This window comes from Gopherus flavomarginatus, chromosome 11, assembly GCF_025201925.1.
Source record: "Gopherus flavomarginatus isolate rGopFla2 chromosome 11, rGopFla2.mat.asm, whole genome shotgun sequence".
NCBI classification, from domain to species: Eukaryota; Metazoa; Chordata; order Testudines; family Testudinidae; genus Gopherus; species Gopherus flavomarginatus.
Window position 1 is genome coordinate 18,326,919 of NC_066627.1, and position 14,879 is coordinate 18,341,797.

Here is a 14,879-nt window from a genome sequence, read left to right on the forward strand (position 1 = left end):
TCCCCCTGCTGTCACTGGCAATCCCTTCACGTAATCCCATTCATAAATTTATCAAATCTCATCTCAAAACTAGTTAAGATGTTTGCCCCTGTTAACTCCTGTTGGAGGCTTTCCCAGAACCTCCCTCTTCTGATTATTAGAAATCTTTGTCTAAGGGCTTATCTAGGTGAACAACTAGTTCACAGCAAGTTGGTGCAAATCTACTACACACTAGCCTACTGTGGACTAGCTATCCAAGTGGACCTTGCTGACAGGCATCTAATCCCTTTTCCTAGCACAGTAATGAACTGTTAGTGAATGTCAGCAAGGTCCACAGGGACAGTTAGTCTATGGAAGGGTAGCTTGGGGTAATTCACACCCAACTTGCCATGAACTCAATATTTATATAGACAATATAAGTCATAAATCCAGACTACATTTATTCCTGGCCTGTTTATCCCCATTAGTTACACTGTATTTACCTCCCTGATGTATTTATGGAGAGAAATCTCAACCTCTGTTTTGTTAGGTTTAACAAGCCAAGATCTTTTAATAGGCTCTGTTCAACAGGGCTGTGATTTCACACAGTAGTTTTAATATTGTTCTCACTTATTTTTTCGCTCTAGGAAATTATTGACATATAACTAAACATTTCTTAAATATGGAAGATGATGCTTACCTGAAATGCCAGAATATTTCAAGTTTGGAGCAACAGTCTCTCATTGTTCTGGGATTCTTATTCCACTCTCTCTTTTCTCACGCATTTAATTACTCATTGAAGAGAAATGTAGGTGCCGGAATCACCCAGTCTGTCCTGCATCATGACCTTCCCCTTGTATTTCTAAGATGCAGATGCCCCTTCATTCAGACAGGAAATAAGGCATACATTTACCATTGGAGCAATATATGAATGGTCGTGGCAGATACTCCATCACTGGCAATTTATAAATCAAAATAAAGTAAATAAATGGAAGTGAAGTCTGGGATCTTCAGAATCACACAGGGGATTCACATGACCAGATCTCAATAACTTCGGGGAAAATTTGGCATCTGTATAACTTAGCTAGCTGTCAAATCTCAGCTGAAGAGATGCTTTGACTAGGAATTCTTATGTGACTTTGGTGATCACCTGGACCTGGTGGAACTGTTCAGCTTAGAAAGACATGGCTAAGCAGGGATCTGATGGAGGTAAATAAAATCATGAATAGTGTGCAGAAAGTGAATAGAAAAGTAATATTTACCCCTTCCTGTAATACAAAAACCAGGGGTCACCCGATGACATTAGTAGGCAGCAGGTTTAAAACAAAAAATAGGAAGTATTTTTTTTTCCCCACAGAAAATACAATTAGCATCTGGAACCCATTGCCACAGGATGTTGTGATGATCAAAAGTATGACTGGGTTAAAAAATGAACTAGATAAGCTCATGGATGACAGGTCCATCAATGGCTATTAACCAAGATTTTCAGGGATGCAACCCTATGCATTGGGTGACCCTGAATGTCTGACTTGCAGAAGCCAGGAAGGAAAGACAGGGGAGGACCACACCAGAATTATCCTGTTCTGTGCACTCCCCCTAAAGCACTTGGCATTGTCAGAAGACAGAATACTGGGCTAGATGGACCTTTCGTCTGACCCACTATGGCCATTCTTATTTGCTGCTTATCTATGATAGGAGATACCGTGAATGTTGGTGTTCACGTCTGTGGATTCAAATCCCTCAAGTCCCTGCAGTGTACTAGGACAGAGGAATGTACATAAGTCTGGGGCTCGACAGTAAGATTTCTTCTGCCTATTATAGAGTGTCCTGCACAGCTGAGGCTGGTAGTCACAACTGTGGCATCTGGAAGATAAATCTCCATCTTTCAATTGCTCTCCAGCTAGCTTGGTTTGTGCTAATAATAAGGTTTCATTGAGGGGAACTTCACAATGTATATTTGTTAACAGCTTACTAGTAAATCAAAAGTTTTTAATTGAAATATCTTAAATGATAAATGGGTTTTTGACAGAAGGAATATTTTCAAGGGAAATTATTCATTTTTCTTAAAAATCATTTTTGTTGAAAACAATCAAAATTTTGGGTTTTTTTCTTTTTTCATTAAAATATTCAATATCTCAGTTCAGTTTTCAGTTAAAAAAATGCTTTTTGAAAACCAGACATCTACAGAAACCTGATTATTTCTAACCAAAGATGGCTTTAAAAAAACATTTTATGGGAAATTTGGGAAAAAAATGGAGGAGAAAATTGAAATTTCCAGAACAAAAATATTTCACATTTTTCAGTTAGCTTATTACTGACAAATTCCTGAAAAATATAATCAGCCCTTACAGGGGGAAAAACTTGCATTTCAGTACTGTGAATAGAAAAATTAAACAAACATACATCTTTCTTTCTTTCTTTCTTTCTTTCTTTCTTTCTTTCTTTCTTTCTTTCTTTCTTTCTTTCTTTCCATCTTATCAAAAAGGGGTTGACGTTTCATTCACCATAAGATTCCTGTAGAACAAGCCTGAATCTCTTAGTTGTTTCTCCTTTTATCCCTAAAATAGTCTGAAATATTTACATATATAGAGCCCTTTTCATCTTCAAAGTATTTTACAATATTAAGGCCCCAATTCAGTGAGGAACCTCAGAACATGTTTATCTCCTTCTTTCTTCTGCACCACACTTTAGTGCATAAATTTAGACAACATGTGCCTAATTCCCACTGACTTCAGTTGGACTTAGGCACATGAGAGCTGAAACAGGACCAAACTAGTTCAGTCTTTACATAACTCTGTGAGTTATGTAGAGATCCTGGGCAGAAAAATCCTACATCGGACAGGCTTAGTGGAAAAGTTTTCTTTACTGTGTAATTTTATTGTAGGTTAAAAGAGAGGGAGGAGATTGTTTACCTTAACACAGGTGCGGAAGAAGCCCAAATCTCAGTTGTGACTGCTTCATTCAATGATCCACAGACAAATATTCAGGTTCTGCAGTCTTCTATTCGCACCTAGAACACGGGCTATCAATCTCTCCGTAACGAGACCTGACCTCATTGGATAGGACACTGTGGTGCTGCTGACATCCTTGGTGCGACTTGCCTTGTATTCTTAGCAGAGGCTGAATGCCTCTCCTGTTTCATCATTTATGCTGCAAACAAGAAGTGAAATCTCCCTTGGTCTCTCTGCTAATGAGCATCTTCAATTATTGAGAAGAGCATGTGAATAAGGATTGATTTTATTTTTAGACAAATAAACATCAGAGGTAATAGAGTCAAATGACCTCCAGGGAAGGTCATGTGGAGAGAACTTCTGACGTCAAAGAATTGTTTTCAATCACTTTTAAGGGATGAATGCTGGGTTAGCAGTGAAGCTATATGCCACCATTGGAAGCAGCAACATTTGAAGGCCCCGATGCTGCTTTCCTAGGGCACCAATCTGTCCCATAGACCCTTGAAAGAAATTGTTCCAGCCATCTAGGAAGAAAGAGATCAGCCACCTAAGTGGATTGCAGAAACAAAATGGAAATTCATGTTCTCCTTTCTGATTGATCTGGACTCATTTTCTGCACTAGGTGCATGAAAAGTATTGTATTATTACTGAAGCCATCTGACAGACAGAAGCAAAAAAGAGTAACGTAAAAACAAACACCACCCCAATGTACAATATTAAAATATTATTAATAATAATAACAGTAATAATAATGAATTCCTTCCATTCTATAGCTAGAAGCCACTAAAACCTCTTCCCCATTAGTATCTAGAATACCTTTGTGCTTCCAGAATTTTGTTCTTACTGATGTCCTCTGTGATTTACTTGTCCCATACGCAATTCATTCATTTATTTTATCTCTAATGAATCTCTCCAGAAAATACATCACATAATGGTGTGAATCTAGCTTAACCCTAAAGGAAAACTACCTAAGGTGATGATCTCCCTTCATGTACCGAAACTTTACAATAGAACCTCAGAGTTCTGAACACCAGTATTATGAACTGACCGATCAACCACACACACTTCATCTGGAGCTGGAAGTACGCAATGAGTCAGCTGCAGAGAGAGAGGATGAGGGAAGCAAATGCAGTACAGTGCTGTGTTAAACTTAAACTACTTAAAATATAAAGAGAAAATTAAAAAAAAAGTTTTGACAAGGTCAGGAAACTTTCTGTGCTTTTTTCATTTAAATTAAGATGGTTAAAAGCAGCATTTTTCTTCTGCACTGTAAAATTTTGAAGCTGTATTAAGTCAATGTTCAGTTTAAACATTTGAAATAACAACTAGAGCATTTTGTTCAGAGTAAGGAACTTTTCAGAAGTATGAACAACATCCCTTCCTGAGGAGTTTGTAATTCTGCCGTTCTACTGAATCCAGTTTTGAACTTCCCACTGCAGAAAGGATGTGGACTCAACAAGGAGCAATGGTCTCAAGTGCAGTGGGGACAGTCAAGGTTGGATATTAGGAAAAACTATTTCACTAGGAGGGTGGTGAAGCACTGGAATGGGTTACCCAGGGAGGTGGTGGAATCTCCATCCTCAGAGGTTTTAAAGTCCTGGCTTGACAAAGCCCTGGGTGCGATGATTTCATAGAATCATAGAATACCAAGGTAGAAAGGGACCTCAAGAGGTCATCTAATCAAATCCCCCGATCAAAACTGCACCCTCCTGCTAGTTATACAGCCACATACCTAGATGATGTCATCATCCATACACCAGACCACTAATCCCGCTAAATGCACCATAGGGCTAGTAGATTCGAGGTACCTGGGATATATTGTAGGATAGGGCATAGTGAAGCCCCAAACAGATAAGCTAGAGGTGATTCAAAACTGGCCCTGACCTACCTGAAAGAAGCAGGTCCCCGGATTCCTAGGTGTGGTAGGCTATTACTGATGTTTTATTTCCCCCTTCGCCACTAGGGCAAGGCCCCTAAAAGACCTGGTGAAGGCCCAAGGCACAGACATGGTGAAGTGGACCAGTGCAGCAGGGGTGGGATTCAAAGACCTTTGATGGCCCTCTGTAATGACCCCATGCTCATAGCCCAAGACTTTAACAAGAAATGTATTTTATAAACAGGTGCTTCTGAGATGGGGTTGGGGGAAGTTCCGTCACAAATGGTGGGAGAAAAGGAACGCCCAAACCTCTAACTAAGCAGAAGGATTCTCCCAAGGAAACAAAAATACGCAGTAGTCAAGAGAGAAAGCCTTGCTGTCAAATGAGCCATGGAGGCACTGTGTTATTACCTCTTAGGTCAGCAATTCACTCTTGTGACGGTCCATGCATCCCTCCAGTGGATGCAGTGGAATAAGGAAAAGAATGCAAGGGTCACCAGGTGGTTCTTATTCCTCCAACCATTCCAGTTCCGCATATGGCACAGGGCTGGATGCCACCAGGGCAACACCGATGATCTATCATGAGCGCACTGCCTAGCATCCCAAGTTGCCCAACTCTATGGTGTTGAGGGTGGGCCCCCAGCTAAACAAATCCTTGTTACCAGTAAGTGAATGGCAGTTGCTCCAGGTCATTAAGACACCTGGGGCCAATTAAGATCTGCCTTACCAGAAGGCAGGTAAGATAGCTAATTTGATTGAGACACCTGAAGCCAATTAGGGACTGGCAGAAACTAGTTAAAATCCTCCCAGTTAGTCAGTCAGGTGCGTGTCAGGAGCTGTAGGAGGAAGCCGCGCTATTGGAGGAACTAAGCAGTACAAATCCATATCTGGTGCAAGTAAGGAGACCCTGAGGTAACAGTGAAGGAGATATTGAGTGGGGGCTGCTGTGGGGAAGTGTCCCAGGGAATTGTACGTGTCCTGTTTCCAAAAAGTTAGCTACTATAGCTGCTACTGTTAGGGTCCCTGGGCTGGAGCCCAGCGTTGAGGATGGGCCTGGGTTCCCCCATCCCCTCCCCAATTAATAACTGAGACTTGGCGACAACAGAGACTGTGCAAGGAAGGGTTGCTTCTCCTCACCTCCCTTGCTGGCTTATGATGGAAATGGCTCAATAGGCTGTGACCCTGGCCTTTAGATAGAGAAGCCTAGGTGGAGGGTTACAGTGAGCCTCTGAGGCTAGCAAAATCCACCAGAATGCACGGGACCCACTGACAGAAGGACAGAGATTTGTCACACATATTACAAATATTCAAGTTCTTTGTGAGGGAGGTGCTGTATAGCAGGAAAAATTCTGCATTGGACAGGGCAGGTGAACTTGGTAATTGAATGGAAATTTCCTATTTCCTTACCAGTTGATATCATTTTAAAAATAAAGATTGCGAACATTATTTTACCTTTAAGAGCTTGACACAAGTTTAAGCAGGATATGCATCCAACTCTTGACCTCCTTCTTTTAGTGGACTTCTGTTCCCCCAGTAAGAGCTCTGGTTCTGGAGTCATGCCTGGTACCCCGGTATCAACTACCAAAACCAACTATGTCTGCTGAGTCATTATTTATCTTTTATGCGAGAAAGCAAAATTCCCTTTGACATTTCCACTGATGGGCCTTTGAGATCACTGAGAAGGAAAAAGAAAATTATATGTTCTCTGGACACTGCAAGCAGCACTGGGAATGGAGTCAAATTCTAACCTCCAAGGACATCTCTCTCTTTGCAAAGTTTTTGGGAGTTTGCTCCTAAAAAGATTTAACCTGTGTTCAGAACCTGGGGTGAAGGGGAAGCTGAGTAGATTCTCAGGATGTTTCAGATGAACAAAGCAAACTTGTCCATGGTAGCTTTTCAACATCTGCATCCTCTAGGAAGGTTGCGAGCTTCCTGGTCAGTTAGGGACCTCACTACCTGCTATCCATGCTTGGTTCACATACCAATTGGCTAGCCACAATGCTATCTGTATGAGACTGCTCCTACAGTCTACTTAGAAGCTGAAGATAATTCATAATGCAAGGCAAAATTTGATAAATGGAATACATGACACCAGGTTCATGTGCTCTTGAATGACTACCAGCTGGCTTCCAGGTGGAATTTATGGAACTGTTTCTGATTGATAAAGCGTATGTCTACACTGCATCTATAAACATGCCTCCTAGTATGGGTGACTTTTCTTGAGCTAATGCATTAAAATAGCAGTCTGGATATTTCCACCCAGCACAGTGGATCTGAGCTCAGGTGGATAGCCCAAGCCGCTGCCTGTCATGCATTGTCCACACGGCTGTATTTAGCATGCTAGCTTAAGTCTGTCTCCCTGCACTGGGAGGTGCTGTGTAGATGTACCCAAAGTGGCCTTCAGACTTGTACAGTGATTCTCAATGAGTGAAATTCTCCCCTGAGCTTTGGAGCAGCACAAGACCTAAGGACTACAACATGGGTTTAGAATAAATCTAAGGGGTGCACGTGTGACAAGCATCATCTTAATTAACAACAAGAATGCAACCTGAGACCTCCACAGCTAAAAGCAGAAATTTCTGTAGCAGGAAAGCTAAAGAGCCAGACTCTTCAACCAGAACTGTAAGTGGGGAGAAAGAACCTCCCGTGAATTAGCCAGAGGTCATATTTCCATTCCATCATAATTATCAATTCCAATAGAAGAATAACACTGAATACGACTGGGAGGGAGAATAGGTGGTTTCCAGTTGGTGCATTTCCAATTATGGGGAAAGAGCTAGGAATAGCTGAAGCAGTGTTGTGGTCTCCAAACTGCCTTTTAACATCCTAGCTCTCAAGGGTGTTGTGAAGAGGGTACATTAAAGACTATAAGGTGCTCAGATGCTATGGTGATTTTTTTCTACAGTGTGCAATTGGCCAGATGTGGACAGGGGAGAAGGGAAAGCAAGATTACCTTCCTGTGAAGCCTCAGAGATGGGCCAGAGCTGGAGGTGCGTCATGGAACGGGGTGGGAAGGAACTCTGAGCTGGTTCAGAGAATAGTCATTCTAGAAGACTGGTTGGAGGGACTTGCTCACATGCTCAGGGCCTAACAAATCACCAGATATGAGATGGAGAAGGAATTTTTCCTCTAGCTTGTATTGGGCAGGGATCTTCAGGGTTTTCACTTTCCTCTGCAGCATGAGGCATGGAGCACCTGCTGGGATCATCTGGGCAAGCAATTCCATGCCATCGCAGGGATCTTGGGTACTGGTGAATCCTTGGTCTCTCTTTTTATGCCTGGGCTCACAACAGTTTAGTCTCCAGAAGCCTGAAAGGCTTTAGTCTACCCATTTTATATGGGTGAGCAACAACCAGTGCCAGGGGATTCAAATTTTTACCCTGTTATTAAGGTCAATAACTCTCCTCTGAAGTCTATGGAGAAGTTTTGCTACACAAGACGTATGGTGTTGCTATCACAGCGTCCCACTACTGATGATACAATTACTCACTGCATTGCAAATTCCAGATCTGCCTTTGAAATGTTGTCACATTACCTATGGCATGATAAACACCAAGCTAAATGTGTACTGAGAAGTTGTGCCTACAATGCTTCTAAATCTACCTCCACTGGAGTCAATGGAGCCAGATCTGCATCTGGTGTAAGTCAGGCATAGCACCAGGAATATCAATGGGGTCAGATTTCCAAAAGTTGTAAAACACTTTTGCACAAGTGATGTCACTGGAAATACAGTGAATTTGCACCAGCTGGGGATCTGTTCCTTTGTGTAACTGAGCGCAATGTCAGTTTGTGACACCACAGTTAATGGGGGCTCCACAGACAATCTGGTTATCTGAGATGTGCTATTTCATATGATCACTATACTTCTCTCCTTTACCAGTTAATGTAGGACTAGCTGAGCCACACCTTTCCCCCTTTAGAGACAAAGAGGAATCATCACCAAGGGAGGCACAAGTTCCCTGGAGAACAGGGAAGGTATTTAGCCACAAGGCTTTCCTCCTTGAATGTGGTCATAACTGGGACCATTACCAGTTCATAGATATTACTCCATCACCCAGTAAATACAGAATTATTTCTCTGAGTGTTTGTTTTAGTGATTTATTCAATTTATTTATTCTATCTCTCAGGCCATGTGGTCTCTGTGTACTCACTTGTTCCCTCCTCCCCCATTCTATTGTCCCTCATTTCCTTCCCAGTGCTGGGGGTTCTGTATGCCCCTTCATCCCCCCTCACTTATTCTAGGGCCCTCCACTCTGCTCCCAGGCCAGGGTCTTTTTGTGCCCCTCCCATTTCTGCCTTCAACATACATAGACCATGAGTCCCAGTTGGGGCTCTGTGCATCCGCCATTTCCGTTGTGGCTGCTCCTGTCTTAAACTAGTCGTGTTTCAAAACCACTTCCTTATTGGATAGCAGAGACTTTCCATTAAAATATTTGTTTAATCAACCCCCAATTTTCAGTCCAAAGGGAATTTCAGCAGACCATTTTTTTGCCAGCCCTGTGTTCAAATTAATTGGTAGAAATTCATTGACTTCATTGGACTTTCGTTCAAATCCCTTATTGTATCAATAATCTTCCTTTTCTACTATTGTACCAGTGTTGCCTGGTAAAATAGGTAAGTCAAGGACTTTTCTTCTTCCCTCTAAAGTTAGGATTTTATGTCAGAACTAAGGTTGTTAAATTATTAAAAACATACACAAAATTAATCTCAAGATTAAAAAAAATTGCAATTAATCAGAGGATGAAGCTCATCTGTTTTCTGTGATGGCAGATGAGAGAACAAGGAGCAATGGTCTCAGGTTGCAGTGAGGGAGGATAGTGAAGCACTGGAATGGGTTATCTAGGGAGGTGGTGGAATCTCCATCCTTAGAGGTTTTAAAAGCCTGGCTTTACAAAGCCCTGGCTGGGATGATTTAACTGGTGTTGGTCCTGCTTTGAGCAGGCGGTTGGACTAGATGACCTCCTGAGGTCTCTTGCAACCCTAATATTCAGTGATTCTATTATATCAGAGATCCCTGGTTCAAGTTCACCCTCTTTTGGAAGGGGAACAGTTGGTTTTTGAACAAGGCTATGCTACTTCTCAAGTGAGTGCTCTCACCACTGAGCAATGAGATATTGTGGTATGTGGGACTTCCTCTGTCTCTCCAGTTGAAACTGTTTCAGGCTGGATAACTAGTGAAAGAGTCATTGGGTCAGCAAGAAAGACAACAACTATAAGAGTGACTCTATAGCCTGCTGGTTAGAGGACTTCACTTCTTTCTAGGCGCACTGTAGAAAAAAACCTTAAACACTCTAAATCAAAAACATCATTTCACGACCGTTTGTTCATCACTCCTAGATTTGCCCTGAAGAACTGAGATAGTGAATGTAGAGTTTTGCCTGCCTTGTTTGAAAATATGAGAATACTGAATCTATGGCAATCAGGGAGAGGTCTTGGATAACTGGGAAAAGGCTAATGTAGCTTAAGAGAATCCAGGGAACCACAGGCCAGTCAGCCTCACCTCAATCCCTGGAAACATCATGGAGCAGGCCCTCAAGAAATCTGTTTTGAAGCCTTTTGAGGAGAGGAAAGTAATCAGGAACAGTCAGCATGGATTCAGGAAGGGCAAGTGATGCCTGACTAACCTAATTGCCTTTGATGATGAGATAAATGGCTCTGTGGATGAGGGGAAATCAGCGGATCCGTTACTGCTTGATTTTAGCAAAGCTTTTGATACTGTCTCCCACAGAACTGTTGCCAGCATGTTAAAAAAAAACCCTTGAGAGTTGCCAGCTGATGTGCCAAGACTACTTCTGCCCCTGTTTTCCTGCCCTGTCATCTTAGGACTTCAGTGTCCTGCCTGGTTTGAGCCAGACCCACTAGCCTTCTGCAAACCCAGACCCAGGTCTGAATCACATCCCCTCACAGGTGCAGACTTACCTGAAAGCAGCTTACAGAAGTGTTCTTGTCTTTAACATTCAGATGCCCAACTCCCAATGGGGTTTAATCCCAAATAAATCCATTTTACCCTGTACAAATCTTATACAAGGTAAACTCCTAAATTGTTCATCCTCAATAACACTGATAGATATGCACAGCTGTTCCCCTCCCCCCCCCCCCCGAAGTATTAATACATACTCTGGGTTAATTAATAAGTAAAAAGTGATTTTATTAAATACACAAGGTAGGATTTAAGTGGTTCCAGGTAGTAACAGACAGAACAAAGTAAATTACCAAGCAAAATAAAGTAAAACACGCAAATCTATGTCTAAACAAACTGAATACAGATAATCTCACCCTCAGAGATGCTTTAGTAAGTTTTTTCCTCAGATTGGACACCCTCCAGTCCTGGGCACAATTCTTTCCCCTGGTATAGCGCTCGTTCCAGCTCAGATGGTAGCTAGATAACTCTTCATGATGGCTCTCGCCATTCATATATCTTTTGCATAAAGCGGGAATCTTTTGTCCCTCTCTGGATTCCCACACCCTCCTTCTCAATTGAAAGACACCAAATTAAAGATGGATTCCAGTTCAGGTGACATGATCACATGTCACTGCAAGACTTCAAGATTTCATTCCTCCCAGCTTGACTCATAGGAAGGCCTCCCTGCAAACAGAGCCATCCACAGTCAATTGTCCTGGCTGAAGGGAGCCATCAAGATTCCCAACCACCAATAATGGCTTATAGTTTGCATAATTACAATAGGCCCTCAGAGTTATATTTCATATTTCTAGTTTCAGAAACAAGAGTGATACATTTATACAAATAGGATGACAACACTCAGTAGATTATAAGCTTTGCTATGATGCCTTACAAGAGACCTTTTGGATGAAGCATATTCCAGATACATTGCATTCACTCATTAGCATACATTTATAAAATCATATAGCGTGCAACATCACACCCTTGTTGTCAAGAAGGATAACGGCATTTTGGGCTGCATCAGGAGGTCCATTACCAGCAGATCGAGGGACTTGATCATTCCCCTTTATTCAGCATTGGTGAGGCCTCATCTGCAGTACTGTGTCCAGTTTTGGACTCCACACTACAAGAAGGTTTTGGAAAAATTGGAAAGAGTCCAGTGGAGGGCAATAAAAATGATTAAGGGGCTGGAGCACATGACTTATTAGAAGAGGCTGAGGAATCTGGGATTATTTAGTCTGCAGAAGAGAAGACTGAGGCAGGATTTGATAGCTGCTTTCATCTACCTGAAAGGGGTTTCCAAAGAGGATGGATCTAGACTGTTCTCAGTGGTACCAGATGACAGAACAAGGAGTAATGCTCTCAAGTTGATGTGGGGGAGCTTTAGGTTGGATAATAGGAAAAACTTTTTCACTAGGAGGGTGGTGATGCACTAGAATGGGTTAACTAGGGAAGTGGTGGAATATCCTTCCTTAGAGGTTTCTGTGGTCAAGCTTGACAAAGCCCTGGCTGGTATGATTTTGTTGGGAATTGGTCCTGCTTTGAGCAGGGGGTGGGACTTGATGACCTCCTCAGGTTCCTTCCAACCCTGATATTCTATGATTCTATGATTCTCTGCTGAAGCAGTAGAGTTAAGTGTTCCTAGAAAGATTTACAGTCCTGGATTCATGATATTTAGTTTTCTATATTAGCATTTGGCTGTGGAAATTAACATATTTAAAATCCATATTTAAAAATGTTTCACCTGAATTCATGACGCTGTTGTGGAAAATCGACCACACCTATCAACACTGTTTTTCATTGGCTCACATTGAATTTGTCAGCTACTTCTGATAGTTACAGAGGTGGAGATGTGCACACTATAGTTTATCACATATTGAAGTATCTTCATAAGGCAAACCAATCACATCATCCTCATTTTCTTCTATCACAACCTGATTAAACAAGAGGAAAACCACAAAGAAGTTAGAAGCCATTAAGCCATATCCCTCTGATTCATTAAACCCTCAGAACTTATCCTCCTTTATTTCAAATAAATTTTAAAAAAATCATTCACATGGATTCTCTAAATTCATGAGCATGGTACAAGTTTACCCACAGAATTACTCAGAGACTTCTTTACCTTTGTGTTTTGCAGGCTGTAGAAAAGGGGACTGAACAGAGGAGTCAGGACTGTTTAGAAGGGACGGAACCCCTTGTTCAGGTCTCTTAGTTAGTTGGAGTTTGGTAACATGTAGACAATAATCGAAGTCCCATAGAAGAGGTGGGAGGTGGGAGGAACAGGTGGAAAAGGCCTTTTGTCTTCCGGTGGTGGCAGGGATTAGGAGGATGGTGGAGATGTGGCATGTTAAAGTTAAGAGAAAAAGGGGCAGAGTGAAAATATAGGCAAATGTTACTTTATTTCTTAGAATTCATACCCATACGATGCAAAAACACAAAACTGCTGGTCAAAGCAGGCTGCTCCCTAAAACAGAGAGGCCTTACTCTAGCCTGGATGGATGTAGAAATACTCACAACAACCAGAGCATATTGTGATGGGTTCGGTCTCAGAGACCCCCCTTGGGACTGTCACCTGATGTGCTGAAATACCTCTAAGCCCTTTTTACCTGCCAGCTTGGGATTCCAGAACCCTGACTTGTTGAGCCAGACACACTAGCCTGCTGCAACACTGGGCCACACCCCCAATGTTGCAGACTTAAACCAAAAACAGCTCAGCAGCTTACCTCTCCAGCACTGAGACACTTAGTTCCCAATGGGATCCAAACCTCAAATACACCCATTTTACTCTTTATAACACTTATACAGGGTAAGCTCATAAATTGCCCTCTAGAACAGTGATAAAGAGATGCATAGCTGCTTGCTTCCCAAGGTGTTAGTCACTTACTCTTACTTCATTAATAAACAAAAGTGATTTTATTAAGTATAAAAAATAGGATTTAAGTGGTTTCAAGTAATAACTGACAGAACAAAGCAAGTCACTAAGGAAAATGAAGCAAGAACATGCAAGTCTAAGCCTAGTACATTAAGAAACTGATTACAGGTAAGATCTCACCCTTCGAGATGGTCCAATAAGCCTCTTTCACAGACTAGACTCCTTCCTAGTCTGGGCCCAATCCTTTCCCAGGTATAGTCCTTGTTAGTTCCAGCAGACATCTTAGGTGGTAAACAGGGGCTTTCTCATGACTTACTACCTTGTCCTGATCCACCCTCTTTTATAGCTTTGGCACAAGGAGGGAATCTTTTGTCTCTCTGGGTCTCCACCTCTCCTAATCAGAAAAGTAACAGATTTAAGATGGATTCTGTATCATGTTTCCTGGTCACCAGGGCCAGTGCAACCATTTAGGCAGACTAAGGGGTTACCTAGGGCGCAGATATTTGGGGGCACCAAAAAGCACCCCCAAATTTTTTTTTAAATGGTTGAGCAGCCACTGCTGCTGGGACAGAGAGGTAATCTGAGCTGCCGGCTGCAGCTGGTGTTCCCCGGGTCAGGGCGCCGCCGTGGCAGCCAGCAGCCTAAGGTGTTCCCCGGGTCAGGGCACCGCCGCGGCAGCCCAGGGGGTCCCCCTGATCAGGGCACCGCCACGCAGCCGGCAGCCCAGGGGGGTCCCCCCGGTCAGGGCGCTTCCGCGGCAGCCGGCAGCCCACGGGGTCCCCCGGGTCAGGGCGCCGCCACGGCAGCCCGCAGCCCAGGGGGTCCTCCCTGTCAGCACGCCATTGCCGGCAGCCCAGAGTGTTCCCCGGGTCAGGGAGCCGCTGTGGCAGCCGGCAGTGCAGGGCTTCCTCTGGGTCAGCGCGCCAGCAGGGCCACCCAGAGAGGGGGGCAAAAGGGCCAATTTGCCCCAGGCCCCACAGGGGCCCCCATGATAGTTTTTTGAGGCCCCTGGAGAGGGGTCCTTCACTCGCTCCGGGAGCCCTGGAAAACTCTCGTGGGGCCCGGGCCCCTGGAGCTTCTTCTGCTCCTGGTCCTCGCTGGAGGAGGATCCCTCCTCTCTGGTGCGAAAAGACCCCCCGCCGGTGAATTACCGCTGAAGCGGGACCTGGTGCCGTCATGCAACCCGGTCTTTGGCGGTAATTCGGCAGCGGGGGGCCCTTCTGCTCTTGGACCAGTCACCGAAGTGCTCCAGAGACCCGCAGCGGGGGCCCTCTGCCACAGAATTACCGCTGAAGACCCGGCTGCACTTTGGCAACTGGT